The 16,888-nt window shown below is 37.7% G+C and overlaps 1 long non-coding RNA gene across 1 annotated transcript; it reads left to right on the forward strand.

The window, feature by feature from the left end:
- The first annotated feature begins 10,550 nt into the window (after window positions 1–10,550).
- On the forward strand, window positions 10,551–16,492 carry LOC139138804 (uncharacterized). The gene is made up of 3 exons (XR_011553672.1): window positions 10,551–11,300; window positions 12,497–12,708; window positions 12,911–16,492. It is a non-coding gene; the product is annotated as an uncharacterized lncRNA (long non-coding RNA).
- The last annotated feature ends 396 nt before the right edge of the window (window positions 16,493–16,888 follow it).

Consider the following 16,888-nt stretch of genomic DNA (forward strand, 5'->3'; position numbering starts at 1 on the left):
CTTATGATTATGCAAATCGCCGGGGGTTCACCCTTCGATGCCAATGTATGATTCTGCAAGTCTTTTGCTTGAGAGGTATCGACAAAGAACCGGTAACAAATTATCGTAAACTTTCGCAATTTTCGTTATTTTTACCGGTATGTACGTAGACTTTCTTGATATATTCGCTTCATGAGTGCCGAAACTGCAAGTAGTCCGCTTGTCAACACAGAAGCTAGGTCAAAGTGCGAGGTTCGTGGGGGATGACTTATGAACACAGAAATATAATGTTTTGTGCTTTGACCGAGCGATACTTCAAGTGAAACAAAATGTTGTTTTAAAAAAATTTACTTCGGTTTTATTACTCCAGTTGTGTGTCCAACAAACGGTCGATCGATCAAAGTGATGTACAGAGTACGTTTGAAATCAATATTTGGTGTCAGGTAAATTCATTGTAGCCAGAAAAACTATATAACTATATATATATATATATATATATATATATATATATATATATATATATATATATATATATATATATATATATATATATATATATATATATATATATGTATCTATATATATGTATATTATATATATAATTACATATCTATGTATCTATGTATCTATGTATATATATACATATATAAAATTACATATATATATATATATGTATATATGATATATATATATATATATATATATATATATATATATATATATATATATATATATATATATATATATATATATATATATATAATTACACATTGACTTTAGCATTACCTAAACTCAAAATTAAGTAGCCGCTTCATTCATAATTTCACACAAACACTGCGGTATAACTTAGCCCTGCATACTACGCTGTGTGTTTTGACCAAATTTGGAAAAAGTGCCCTATCACGTGACCGTAGTGTCGTCTGCAGCTTTCAAACAATGGCGGGTGAATAGAATGTGATGTGCGCCCGGGATGAGCGACGAACCTCTCTCTAAAACATCAATTGCAAGATTTTCCATTCCAACAGCCTACGAACTTGAACAGCTCATCGACGAAAAAGATTCAAGCGCAACCAAGGATGTTGCCATAAGTACATTCTTATAATATTTTTTGAAGAAAGATGTACTACTGTTACCGCTGTGTGAGGAATCGCCAAGTAAACTTATCACAGTGGATTTTTGCGGTGCGTAATATAAAAACACATTGAAACCACATAATACTATACAACCTGGGCGTGTGGTGTGTTATAAAAGACCTATAACCTGCAGCTGGTCTTTATTCCGGCTCGTGGCCGTGTCGTTCCCGTCGGCCTACGACCTCGGGGAATTGCGATGTGTTTTTGGTAAAGCACGGCCCCTCGGGGTAATTAACGGGCGTAATAACCCTCATGACCGGGTAATAGGTCTTATATATATATATATATATATATATATATATATATATATATATATATATATATATATATATATATATATATATATATATATATATATTATAAGCGTGTCCGATGGATTTTTTCCGGCCCGTTGCCAAAACAAGTCATCGTCAAAGGTTCATTATTTTTGCAAATATTCCAGCCCGATTATCATGAGCAGAGTCTTCTCGAATCTGCTGTTTGCTCCCTGAAATAGTCCTATACAACACATATCTGGCATTAATATGTCAATTTTTACTTCCGGCATAGACCTGACAAAGTCTGCCGTCAGAGATACTCATGCTGTCGTATTCACTTAGTCTATCAGGGTTTTTTTTTTTCAAATTGCTCTTTGAGTATTTCCTATTTTGATGTCTTTATTTATTTGTTTGTGTGTCTGTTTTCTACGCCTAGTAATTGTTATTGAAACCCTAATATGTAAACGATGTTTGTATACGTAGAGTACCCTACAGAGTGAGGAAAACGTAATGTGGCGAGTAGTTGCGGTGAACTTTTGAGAGGCAGATAGAAGCTACAGTGGTGAAGAGTGAACTTATTTCTGCCGGGAGACGACAGTACAGAAATCGTACCAGTGCAATCACAAGGGTAATTTGTTTCCCCTCCGAATACTCCTACGAGTTGAAAATACCTTAAGTAGTAAACACCTCAGGTGACAATATCTCGATTTGATATAGTTGGCTGCCCTTGATGTACCGACGACGGTGTGTCTCGTTGATCTTGAGACGGCCAGTATTAGTTTGTAAACGGACAGTACAATTGTGAGGAGCATTCAGTTTGACTCATAATGTCCGAGTCGTACTGTTTCCGCATTGAAAGAAATGACGAGTCGTGTCGTCCTGTGATCGAGGAAATATATGCAGACTACTTTATGGGGTTCATGAATATTAACGAAAACAAGGCTTATCTCCTTGCTTCAGTCACTCAGATCGGATAGACGAGGTCGGAATATGGACAGAGCACAGGGCATCGCAAGCAATATTCGTCTAGAAGTTATGAATATGATCAATAAATGTCATGTATTCACTGATGTTTTTCATTATACAAGCCTTACCCGTGTCTAGTGTGTGCCTATTACTTTACCCTAGCTATCTCTGTATAGTATTTTAAAGAAAACAGTCCACATTTGTTAATTGCCCTCCCTAATCCCCTTCATTATTTGTTCTGCCGATCACCAACGTAAGGGCTTATCGCGCTGACCAAATAACTCGTTAGGGACTGGACACAAATTACAGGGGGGTGGGCCGGTGTTTTTTGGGGTGGGTCGCCATTTTTCGCGCAAGCATTTTTGAAGGGTCATAAAATTTTGTGCAAGCCTATGGGGGAGGGTCACCTTTTTTTATGCATCAAAGCTGAAATTGCATGTGCACGTATTAAAGAATATGGAATACTGAAAAAAGAAAAAATACCTCCTGGCACTTTCATTTTCTGTCATTTCCATTTTCAGCGCGCCCTTCGGGCGCAAGTTTTAGGGTATAATAAACAATGTATTAATGATCCAAGCAGCCACATTGATTTAAGTTGTCATGATTTCTACTTATCCAACTCCTCTATTGTACATATAAACTGTCCCCTATAATGACGCTTTCAATAACAATTTGGGAGATCACTTATTTGATATCATTCTCCCATTGACAATACATTGGGTATAGGTCGGTGTCAAATGTTCATGAAGCTGTATGTACATTTTTCATTTTTTGAGGACATTGACAGAATACAAACTATTCAGAATAGTGCAAAATGTCATCAATAACAACTGGAAGCTTCAGGTCGAACAACTTTTGAATAACAATTTAGGATCAGATAACCTATGAGTTATTTGTAGTTTCTTCATAGCCTACAATGTATAGTGAATCAACATTTCGGTGAAATTCCAAAATCAAATTTCTTGCACAACCATGGATTTGAAACCACTCTAGTCTAATCATGAACATTAACACTAACAATTAGGTGTACATAAATGCACAGATTTACCTAGTTTTGTATTGGAAAAAAATATTCATAGTTTCATCATAGGCTGCCATGCATAGTGAATGGACATTTCAGTGAAATTCCAAAATCAAATTTCTTGCACAACCATTGACTTGAAACCACTCTAGTCTAATCATGAACATTAATACTAATAATTAGGTGTACATAAATGCATATATTTACTTAGTTTTCTATTGGAAAAAAAATATTCATAGTTTCATCAAAGGCTGCCATGCATAGTGAATGGACATTTCAGTGAAATTCCAAAATCAAATTTCTTGCTCAACCATTGACTTGAAACCACTCTAGTCTAATCATAAACATTAATACTTATAATTAGTTGTACATAAACTTAATGCACAGATTTACCTAGTTTTTTATTGGAAAAAAAATATTCATAGTTTCATCATAGGCTGCCATGCATAGTGAATGGACATTTCAGTGAAATTCCAAAATCAAATTTCTTGCACAACCATTGACTTGAAACCACTCTAGTCTAATCATGAACATTAATACTAATAATTAGGTGTACATAAATGCACAGATTTACCTAGTTTTGTATTGGGAAAAAAATATTCATAGTTTCATCATAGGCTGCCATGCAAAGTGAATCGACATTGTCGATGAAATCTAAAAATTACATTTTTTGTACATGCATGCACTTTTTACCTGCCACTTCAAGCAAAGTACATTTACATGAATTATCACACACATATGATTTGATATTTATTGGACAAAGCGTTATATCGGCCGCATTTTGCCCTTCTTTTTGGGAGGGGACTTCAAAAGTATAGCAAGTCAGAAGGAGGTCTTGAACGCATTGCGGGTTTGTTGGGGGGTATTGAGTAACAGGGGAGGGTCACTTATTTTCATGCACGGATAAGGGGGAGGGTCACTAATTTTTGTGCATGAACTTTTGAAGGGTCACTATTTTTGATGCAGCGGTGTTTCGAAAAACAACGGCCCACCCCCACCCCTGTAATTTATGTCCAGTCCCTTAGTTTCTCAAAAGGTAGTAGAAGAACTACTTACTACCTTATGAGCTGACCTTCATGTAAATAGACAGATCAAGTTAGGGGACAGTTCTTATCCTACCAGGGATTATCTGACCTCCTGTATTAATGTCAAAAGTTATTTAAAGATTGGATTTGTTGGTCAGAAGCTTCGAAACATATCAGGGTTTTACACGTTCAACATGGCAAGCGCCGTCCGCCCGTCGACCTATGTTGAGGCGGAGAATATCTGGTAGATCGTCCACGTAGCCGACACGAACACGAAGTGTCTGTTGCTACCAAAAAGTATGAGAAATAGTCAAGAATAAGCTACAAAATCACTATCAGTTTTACGTTGCAGGTAGAATAAGTCTGTGCCTTTGTCTAAAATACTATAAAAATAGTAGAAAGTGAACAACCAGCTGAAAGTTAGTTGAGGAGACCTTAACCGCATATTATTTGCATCTCATTGTTGGCTACATGGACTGTGTGCCAATATCTGGTAGACCTTTCACCTCCTGAACGGTCTACTGCGCATGTGTAGTGAAAGAGACGATGGCTTGTCTGTCTCCTGCCCATAGTGCCGGCAATACGAACGCAATAGTCACCGATGGGCGATTGCAGTAAGTATAGTGACATGATTATGTTCCTCTTCCCGGTGGTTATATACGATGAACATTTGTGTCAAAGATGTTGACGTCATTTCTGACGAGACGATAGGTATTAAAGTCCGTTTGACCGTCATAGGCAAAGGCGCTCAGTCAGCAATGTGGGACTGCACGCAGGATGCTAAGCGCCTCTTGTAAGAGTTGAGACGGTGCAAGTGCCTCTCCTTAAGATCACAAAGACCTGCAAGCAGATCTAGAGAATATATTGCTTTAAATACGCAATCAGTGGCGAATTTTGACAAAAAAGCGATTGTATAGACTGTATTTTTGAGTCCCAGTTGTGCTGAATTAGCATCCGGGTATCACGGTATATACGTGTCAGAAAGATTAAGACCTTTGGCCAATGTCTGATACTGTGTTCGATCGCCCAAGTGTCAAGTATACATACTGTTTCCGTGTCAGCGGAATCTCGTTGCCAAATGCAGTACCGTGTTTCACTCTCTTTCGATAAACATTTCGCTACCGTGGGTGTCATAGGCCGCGAAAACAACAGACCACACATAGTACGCAGGTACTAATGAGGTTTGAGATATTACTGCCTGCGCGGTGTTCGTTTCGTCACACTAGTGATGACCCTGGGATTTGAAAGAGACCGGAAAGTTGAGCTAGAGCTGACCCCTCTGAGCTTAAACGTACCCTGCATTCTATGTGGCGGTTTAGATCGCATTTAGACAGGCTAGTATGGAAATCGTGATGAGCGTGAAAAATAACATTTCGACTCGCGCCCGGCGGGTCGCAGTGGTCATCGACCTCATGCTGGATTGTACGTTGTTATCATGTGCAGAATGAAACCATAAACGCTTCGCGATATCTGTAACTTTTTTATGTATTGTCCATCATTTATGTTCCAGTCTTTAAGATACAATTCCAAATCTAAAGCTAGCAGTGTGCAACTTTTCAGTGCAGGCTGTTTTTTGTTGAATGCCCGATATTGTTGTTGACACTGGAGTTCAGTCAGATTCAGTTTAGATTGAAATTTATTTGTTGGCGATAACATTACATAATATTGCATATATGTCCATAAGGCTTTTCAACAAGCGGAATACGAAATATACTTGTTTTCACAACACAAGTGGAAATATTATCAAGAGTAGTTATTGTTCCTTCAATTTCAAACCTTTGAAGATAGGCGCAATAGCCCGGCCCGGGGAATTGAAGTGGGACAGCCAACGTTTCTACAGAAGCAGCTTGAGTATTTCTTCTTTTTTGAAAGTTTAATATACACGAAAAATTTGATAGCAGATGCATCCACCATTAATGTGAAGCGTCATGTCAAATTAAAATAATCGTAAATATGCACAGCAGTTAAGAAAAGTACGAAAGATTCAAAAAAAAATAAACCAAGTGAAAAAGATGAAAAATGTCAATTAATTAAAGGAATGCGTTCATGACGCATCCTTGGTAATAGTTTGATAATTATTGAAAAGGTGTTCGTTGAGAGCGCCATCTAGCGATATCTTGTCTGCGGTTATATAAGAGTAAAAGGGATAGATGCTGTTGAGAGGACTGTAAAATTTTGACAAAAAATTAAAAAGTTGCAAAAATTGTTTAAAACGTGCGATATACTTCTTTCGCAAAAGTAAAATATGTTCACATAATAGGGGCACCAAACAGTTGACTTTGGAGGGGCGGGGAGGGGGTAGCTGCCACCTCCGAAATTACGTCGAATCTTTGGATCGTCATTTGTTCTAATTTTGAGCTGAATCTCCAACGACCTCATCTTTCAACCCTTTCCCAACATTTAACATCAGCGCTGATTTCGAAGATTTCGAAAAACTTGACTCTCGGGAAAAATCGTACAGATTTTAGTTCGCAAACTATGTTTCAAGATCGTGTTGTGAAGTTTCTGCAAGATCTTTTTTCCAAAGGCAAGAAAACTAAGGCATTTTGCAACGCACGTGAATTCCACATGATGGCCCTTGTATAAAACACTGACTTGTCTTATACATATGAAGTCAAAAGTCGATGTCTATGGTGTCCAATAAAGATTGTGTTACTGCCGATGCATACAACTTCAGAAAGTGGAACGCGTATGCGGGCAACATAAATCAACGTTCCAAGGCCCGCGTATAATATCATGTTAGTCAAATGATAAAATAAATGCGATGAAATCAATAAATATAATTTTCAAAAAGACAGAAAACAAGGAGAAATATCTAATTTTAATCGGAACTGAATCACTGCATAGCGAATGAAAAACCAATTCGAAGACAATTTGAACAGCTCTTCCGTCTACCTTCAAATTATATTTTGACGAACTATCATATACATCAACAAGTCACGTAATATTTGATTTAGTAGTTTTGCTTCGTTTTACTACGATCTCCACACGGCCACAACTTGAAAGTTACGGAGTGAGGGACAGACGGTCAATCTGGCGCGCATCATAGACTGGCACAATGATGACATGCCACGTACCCACCCCTGTTTTGCTCAGATATGTATGTCAGTATTTATACTGATACATGTATGTTAGTATGTATGTATTCAGCAAGAAAACTACGGGCAGATTTCAGTACATGCCTGTAACAGGGTTGGTCGTTATCTGTAACAGTCTTTAAGAAATAATCTCTGTACCAAGACCTGTAAAATTGGTCAGATATCAAGGGTGTATGAACAGGTCTCTATCAGGCCTGGTATTAAAGGAATGTATACAGTGGTGTAATTTCTGAGTGTATCCAGTGCTGTGACCTCATGACTGAAATACTGGTGTACAAACAGTGGTGTGTCAGTGTTGAATTTAGGGAGCATTCGTTTTTTACGGGGAGGGGGGTCGGTGGAATTTGAGCAACAAATGAAATGTAAAAAGCGACCCCCTCCAAATCAAATTTCTAAAATTTGACCCCCCCCCCCATTCATCAATTGTAAAATGTGAACCCCCCCCCCCAAAAAAAATCATCAGATTTGATTCATTAACCCTTCGTACCCTATGGCCCTGGGCTGAAAAATTAGGCCCTTCAAAAGTGTTTGCAAGAAAAAGAGTTACCCACCCCAATTTTCATACTCAAAAAAGCGACCCTTCCCAGATGTCACAGTCTGTATCAATAATATCTTAATTGACTTATAATTTCCCATTTGACCTTTGAACTTTCAAAGAATCCTTTTGAACTTTACAAATAATCACTGGGTGAAATTCCAATATCATATTGGTTTTTCAGATCTGCTCTTTCAAATATAATATTCTCGTCACGTACATTTATATCAATTGTCAAACTTTTTTAAAGCACAGATTTTAAATGCTAGTTTTGTATTGTAAAAATATACAATGTATAGAGAATCAACATCTTTGGTGAAATTCCCAAATCAAGTTTCTTGCACACACATGAACTTAAAATCACCCTAATCTGATCAAGTACACGAATATCCATAATCAAGTGTACATGAATACAGAGATTTATCTAGTTTTGTATTGGAAAAAAAATTATTCATAGTTTCTTCATAGACCATGTATAGTGAATTAACATCTCGGTGAACTTCCAAAATCAATTTTCTTGCTCACACATGCACCGGTAACTATCCTAGTCTGATCAAGTACAGTAATATTAATAATTAAGTGTACATAAATACACAGATTTAGCTAGTTTTGTATTGGAAAAAAAAATTATTCATAGTTTCTTCATAGACCAACATGTATAGTGAATCAACATTTACAGTGAAATTCCAAAATCAAATTTCTTGCTCACACGTGTACCGGTAACTACGCCAGTCTGATCAAGTACATTAATATCAATAATAAAGAGTCTATAAATACACAGATTTAGCTAGTTTTGTATTTAAAAGAAATTATTCATATTTCTCATAGACTACTCATAGATTATGTATGGACGACCAAGCTACATTTCAGTGAAATTCCAAAGTAAATTTTTTTCAATAACTCCATACAAACCCGTAAAATTTGACCCCCCCCTTCCAATCATTGATTGTAAAATTTGACCCCCCCCCTAAAAAACGGTTTCGTACAAGTCAACCCCCCCCCCCCCGATTTCCACCGACCCCCCCCCCGTAAAAAACGAATGCTCCCTTACAGGGCCTATTACAGGGTCTGAAAGTATGTCAGCTTTCAGGGGTGTATATTTTTAGAAAAATTGGCGAATTTTGATGACAGAGATGAATACAGGCATAATTTTGTGCAGATTAAAAAAAAAAACAGGTCTGTATTCATCTTGCTGTGCACAGTCCTGTTAATATAGTGCTGAGACAGGCAGAAATTTGAGACCCTGTCTCAGTCAGTGGTCTACAACACTGTACACAGTCCTGTCCCCACAGCCTGGGATACAGACCTGCACATCAGCCCCTGTCACAGCAATGGGACATCTTTGCTGACACAGACCTGTACCATTAGGTTGTGTCAGGGTCTGTACAGGGCCAGTCATGGGAGCAATTTTTAGGTGTGTATGTCAACATGTCAGTATGTATGTCAGTATGTATATGTATGTATGTATGTATGTATGTATGTATGTATGTATGTATGTATGTATGTATGTATGTATGTATATTTGTATGTATGTATATTTGTATGTATGTATGTATGTATGTATGTATGTATGTATGTATGTATGTATGTATGTATGTATTATGAATGAATGTGTTAGGCACCGCCTTTCATCCACATTCCGTATTAACCGTTGAAAATAACATCATGAAACGTCCTTATTTCTATATCTGTAATAACATTATTTTCCGTTAACCAACAGATTTCTGTTCTAAGAAGTATACGTATAATGACACTAAAAATGGCGAGCAACGTTGAGGAGTCTGTCCACATGAAATTGTCAGTGATATTGATGAGCAAATATTAGAGTGTACAGTGTGTTATAAGAGACTGGTAAAACCGAAGATACTTCCATGTGTGCACACTTTTTGTGAGAAGTGTTTGGACACGTGGGTTGCCAAGAATGGGGGTAAGCTGATGTGTCCTACCTGTCGCAGTGAGTTCCCCCTCCCGGAAACTGGGGTGTCGGGACTCGGCAATAATCTATTCATCAACGATCTCCTGGATATTTTTAGCAAAGTCCGTTCCGAAAGCCCAGAGAAGACACTGTCATGTGAGCTTTGCGAGCGAGACGCACTGTATTGGTGCAAAGAATGCGCCCAACTTTTCTGCGACAGCTGCCGTTCATCTCACGGAAAACTGCGAATTCTCCGGAACCACACATTCATTTCCACCGAAGAGTACGGCAGAGTTGTAGCGGACGGTAAGCAAGCCCAGTTACTGCCAAGGTTCTGCAATCGCCATTCCCAAAGTCAACTAGAATTCTTCTGCGATTCTTGTCAAGTCACGGTTTGTATTAGGTGTGCGGTGACCAGCCACAAGGGAGACAGTCATCACCTGCTGTCCTTAGAGGAAGCAACAAAGAAGTACATGCCAGCTCTGAAATCTCTTGAACAGAAGTTAGGAAGTACTGTAACTTTCATGAAAGAAATACACGAAGCGAAAAAGAAGGTCTGGCTGGCTTTCAGAGAGAAATTAGTGATACTGAGGCGAAAATCAGGGCTCACGCTCAGAATTGGATGAAGCGCATTAAAAGGAAGAGGAGAAGTTGTTAAAGGAAGTTAGACAAGTTGGTGAGACGAAACGTAAGCAAATTGAGGCAGATGTTGGAGCTATTGAGCTCGATTTGGAACGTCTTGAAAATACTTACGCGTATGTGAAGCATTTCCTACGATATGGCAGTCACGCAGACGTACTAGCTCAGAAGTCTGATATAGAAAGTCAATTGAAAGATGTTACAGCCAAGTCACTGACTACTCGACAAAAAATTGAGAAGCAGCCTCGCAGGTGTGTAGACTTTGAAATTAAGCCACTTCCTGAACGCATCGTCCTCGGAACGTTGAAAAGTAACAGTACCGAACAGCATAAGGCCGAGGAGACAATTGCCAGGGATAGCGCACGAAAAGGAAAAAGTCGCCATGCCACGAGAAAAGAAATTACAGTATCACCACCACAGCAGGAGACAAAACTGGCCGCCAGTATTAAAGATAGCATACAGAGTGACTTTAGAGGTTTTGACTCACCGATGTGTGATGCATGCAAGTTGGCAGTTATTACCTGCGCAGTGAAACTCCCATGTCGCCACCAGTTCTGTCAACGCTGCTTGCGCCCAAAGCAGGGCTCAGCTATCAAGTGTCTTGTTTGTGACAAGATTTACGGTGACATGCCCTTCGGAACGATGTGTCACGACGTGTCATTCAGTTACTTACCTGGATTCGGTTGTACTACCCTGGTCGTAACTTATGATTTTCCCCCGGGGAAACAACAGGTAGGATAAAAATTAAATTTCAATACGCCTACCGTATTCTCTGTGTGTTTGTGTGTGTGTGTTTGGTCTGAACACTCAAACCTGAAAAGCCGATTGAATTCTTTAAACATCAAAGTACTTAATATCAACGTAATGGTGCCTTTCTGGCCGATACTCTTCACTGTTTATTTGGATAAACCTTAGCAAATCACTTGCTTCTCTACCGTATGGTTGCCTTATTGGTGACTTTAAGATCAATCATCTGATATACGCAGATGACCTTGTTATTTTTTCCACCGTTCTTACGGGCAGCAAATGTTAGTAAACGCTTGCGGTCATTATGGCAATGAATGCTCAATACTCTTTAATGAGAAAAAAACACTGTATGTTAAAACAACCGAATGCAAGGAAGGTGCGACAAGCTCCGATATATTTGAATAATAGAATGCTCAACTATGTTTGTGTGTATAAATACCTTGGACACTTTATAACTTCAGACCTAAAAGACGACGATGACATTCAAGCTCAGACTCGCCTGTTTTATGCTAGAGGCAATGCTCTTATTTGATATTTTAAATTTGCATCGCTTTCAGTTAAAACCACCTGTTTACTGTTTTCTGTGATATCCCTTATTGCACGTATCTTTGGTCTAATTTTCCTGTGAATGTTTTCGAGACAATGAAAAAAGCAATTTATCAGGTTTATCGTAAATTGACAGGTTTCACATACACTTTTGTGCAAAGTAACAGCGTTTTGTTTGTTAACCTATCGCTTTTAACATTTGACGAACCGTTTAGAAAAAAGTCGGTGAGTTTTCTCGGTAATAATAATAATAATTTATTGTTTAAAGACCACTACACACCTTGTCTCAGCGGTCTGTACATTGCAGAAAATTACAGGTAGAAATAAAAAATTCGAAGAAAATACAAAGTAGACTGCATATCTCTGATAACCCCCTTATTTCAGGAGTTCGAACTTTTCGATTTTCACTGACACATGGTAAATTATGGAAAAACTGGTGTAATTGGATTTTTTAACTCCATCTCTGTTTGTTTACTTTTTATTTATCTGTTTTTTGTATATGGATAATTATATCTGAAATAAACAATAATAATAATAATAATAATAATAATAGTAATAATAATAATGATAATAATAATAATAATAATAATAATAATAATATCTCACGTCCTTCGTGTTCTTCGCTCTGTTTGAAGGCTATACATCCAGAACCCGGCGAGCCGTTCGAGGGCGCTACATTCTTGGCATATCTACCGAATGACAACGAGGGCCAGGAGATCCTTCGACTACTGAAAATTGCCTTTGAGCGTAGACTGACATTTACCATAGACGCCACAGCAAACACCGTTACATGGAACGGCATAACGCACAAAGTATCGAGACATGGGTCAGCAGCGAAAGACGAAAAGTAAGAGACAACGATTTTCTCTGGTTCAATAAAGGCACAGACATCAAATAAACGAGTTTCAAGAATGTGATTTATACACGCTAACGAATTGACATCATACGACAACCTATCAACATTCCCATGGACACATTTTAAACCTCTCCCCCCCCTCTCTCTCTCTCTCTCTCTCTCTCTCTCTCTCTCTCTCTCTCTCTCTCTGTAGTGAGGTACGTCCTGTTGCAGACAGGGAATTCTTAGCGAAAATGAAGGAACAGCTGGCAGCCAAGGGGGTCAAGTGATTCAGTCCATCCTATCCCAGCCAGTCCGCAGTCTACAAAGTAATATTGACAGGACACTCTATACCAATGGATTTCTAATGTGATACTTCGGCCATGAAACAACATGACTGAAATTGACGCGCTTACATTACATTTTCTTACTTTTTACAAACCGAGATCGCTTCGTCAAATGGTTCCATGCTAAAAGATACTTGACGTGACCCATTTAATGGATACATGGCGTGACCTTGCGGTCAATCAATTAGAAAACATGTGGAGGTTAGAAGCTTTTAAATTCCCTTTTTTAGTAGTTCATTTTCCTCTCATGGTCACGTCGATTTGTGTATCATCTCTGTGTCGCTATTTATATATGTACGAGTTCTAAGAACTCAAGTTCTCAAAGTCTCACAGCAGAATATCACGCATAGCACTAGCAATGAAGTTTGTCTCTTTACAGTCCCTCTCTATCAATAGATAGAGGGATTGTTGTCTCTTCAAGTATTAGGGACCAGTAATGAGCCATATTTGCTTTCTGCCTTAACTCGTCGTTAACGCGATTTTTCTTTCGATTGTATGATAATTGCCTTTATTTTGTATAATATTTGACCCAATGTTTTCTTTTCACAATGCTAGGATAGGATTTAGTAGTGTTGAATGTTTGTCTTAATTTCTTCTTACATATGACATATATTTGCACCTCATCTATTTTTCCAAATCATCTGCCACAGTTCAAGCCAGTCATTCCTGTCATCATGCCAAACACGTTTTACTCCAAATATGTCTTATCGACATGTACTTTCTTTGTTCTCTAGGTTATCTTTGATTCACAAACTTCACTAAGTAGAGTCTGTTTTGATGTTTTCAAATACAGTCTTTGTAGTCCTAGTAACCTCACAACGCACCAGATACCCTGTCAAGAGTATTACACGTGTCGCCCTCTTGAGTTCATCATACAAATACCTGATTGAACACTTATATATATCGCCCTCTTGAGTTCAAATGAGAAACCTTACAGTCTGAAAGTATTATGTACAAATATAAGTTTTAGAAGCTTTACATACATTTATTTCCCGCATTTTGGGCCTGTAGTTGATATCTTGCCAGATATGAATTGTAAACTATTCAGAGCATTTGATGTTTTCAAATACAGCAAGGTGATGTTATTCTCAGACTCAAAGATAAGAAGAACTCTGCATTTTACAATTATTACAGAACAACTGGCATAAACTTGACAGGCATTCTCCTTTATTATTTCCACCAGAAAAAATTATCAATTTTGACAAAACAAAAATGCGGAAATTCTTACTTTATTTTCAGCTGTTAAAATTAAAAGTTTTTTGGATGATTTTTCGTTTACGGTACAGAATATGCAGGGTTAGGAAACTATACGGTTCGAGCTCTGGTGAAAGACCACTATTCACTGTATGGCTAATCTCACCCTTAATATCACGTGTTTCATATAGGATATAAGATATAGTCAAAGTTTGCCTAGATATACTTTGAAAATTATTTGGTATTCCATATCATGACTACCTACTTTTGATCGCTTCGAAAACTGATTGAAAGAATGTTTGGCAATTCAGAACACAGTGGAAACATTGTTTTTCAAAGTGAATGTCGTCATGGTATGACATTTCTACCCAAGATGATGATCAAAAAAGAAAACATTTGGTCACCCATGCTACCTTAGATTTCATATACATGTATGCTCTTATTCACGAATGAATTGACAACAGCCATAACTTTTTCATCATATTTCCATGAATTTTTTATTTACTCGACAGGTTGCTGTACTCCCAAAAGCATGTTGATACACACAATATTCAGCTCGTCAACTCAGCATGTATACATATGTAAACTATTGTTATTGTTGACAATTGAATTCTTGTCCGGACTGGAATTCAAATCTAAACAATAATGTGCGTTTTACACAGACGCCATGGTGACAAGCTAAATAGCGGGTGTTTCAAAATTCTTTTAGGAGTAGAATAAGACTTGCAATTGACATGCAAAATAAAAATAATGAAAACAATTATCAAAGGTAGGAGTTGCTGGCCCTTCAAGAAAATTTTCAAAATGAGTAGTAGAAAAAACGAATGTGGTTATAAATTTAATAACAATGAACAACTTAGATATGTCTGTTTAAAGATACATGATAGTAAATTGTTGGTGATACAATGCTGGTAAGTTTGTTTCCTCCAATTCAAGAGCTACTAGTGACTTAATGTCATGTATACTTGAATGTTTGAAGCGTGGACTTTTTGAATTCAAGCACCATTATGGGTTTAAGGATGATATTTATAAGATCAATTTTGAGAAAAAACTATTTTGTATTCATTAAAGCATGCGAGAATGTTTTGCTAATTGAATTGTCAGTGTATCATAAATACAAAACATATTCATATTCATCTGCCTAAAGTATATTAAAATGCCAAATACTAGCCCTTCCCAACTAAGTATTGGGTACAACTGTGCAAGAATATTGCCAGACAAATGAATAATTATCGTCCAGACTAGATCAATTCAGTTGTCAACAATGAAATTAAATGTTGATTACACACAGTGCAGGCTGGGTCGGCAAGTCTGAAGGCTAGGCATTTTAATGTGATTTACGATGAAGCAGGAAAAACAGTAACTTTTTGATGGAGTAAAAAGCTGGAAAATACAGCAAAGCTGACAGCAAACAGTAGAGCTTTTAAGCCCTTATATTCACAGTATCGACACAGTTTTTAGAACCTCTGAAACACCCCTAAGGAGTTCTGTGGGTTAACCAGTAATGCCACAGATAGGACAGATAACTGTCGCGTGAATGGTTGTAGGATTAGATACTCTCTTAAAGCAGGCAATAGACCACTGGGGGTTTGTGTGGATGATGGGCTTTGAGTTGTAATTTGACAAAATTTATTACACATTGTTTCATCCACCCTGTCTGCTAAATATACCACAAAGCTTGACAATATCGACAGGAAGGATCTGTGTAATTATACGCAAAATACAATTAGAAGGTGTGTGTACTCTGAGAGACCTTACAATATTACACAAATACCGTAGCTCGTGCCCAAGATCATAGCCACTAGTACAGCGGGCTTATTACAAAACACGTGCTACGTAGCATTCCGTCAATGAAAGTCATATTTTCCCGCTCAGTTTAGTTTTCAAAATATTACCCAAAATCAATATCAAAAGGGAAAAATTCGTTTGCACCTGATTTGTAGCTAAACCCACAAAGCTGTGTTATACACATTGATAATGAATACTGTTTTTCACCCATTGTAACTGTATCCAAGTCTGGTTCAATTACGTACATGCACCATGGCAACAAACAAAAAGCTTTGGGGTTTTTTTAATCGCGGTGTTGCCCATAGCAATGCCGGTACAAAGATCAGTTGCAGCTGGGCATCCCTCGGCTAGTCTTTGTACGCCAACATGTCAAAGAAAAAACAACCCGACTTTGTTTATCCAGCCATACGCGGTGAATATATATGCCTCCCAGCATGCAATGCAAACCTCCATATTGCCGGAGACAATTTGGAGACTGGCCTTGACCGTAGACTGTGTGAAAACAGTATTTCAGTGAAGATCAATTCTGGCAAGAATTCAGTACAATATTCCAATCGTACACTTTGCGTCGCATACCATCAACAAACATGAGCTGGCTAGTGTATTGATTAACGAGCGTTTAGATGGAATTATATTTAGATCTCCTGAGCAATATTAAATCACTATAATGACTCTGTCTTCAGATATTTATGTTGTTCATACTATCTCTATCACAGAAAAGCGAACCATCGACTCTCTTATTGACTCTCTTATTGACCTCAATGTATTTTATATATTTCTCAAAATTTAGTTGACAAATACAGGTACATCGACACTGCAGGGGTGTTGTTGTTTACAGTCAGCGCCTATAGCTTCCATTGTTT

The sequence above is a fragment of the Ptychodera flava genome, chromosome 8 (genome assembly GCF_041260155.1).
Source record: "Ptychodera flava strain L36383 chromosome 8, AS_Pfla_20210202, whole genome shotgun sequence".
Taxonomy (NCBI): Eukaryota; Metazoa; Hemichordata; class Enteropneusta; family Ptychoderidae; genus Ptychodera; species Ptychodera flava.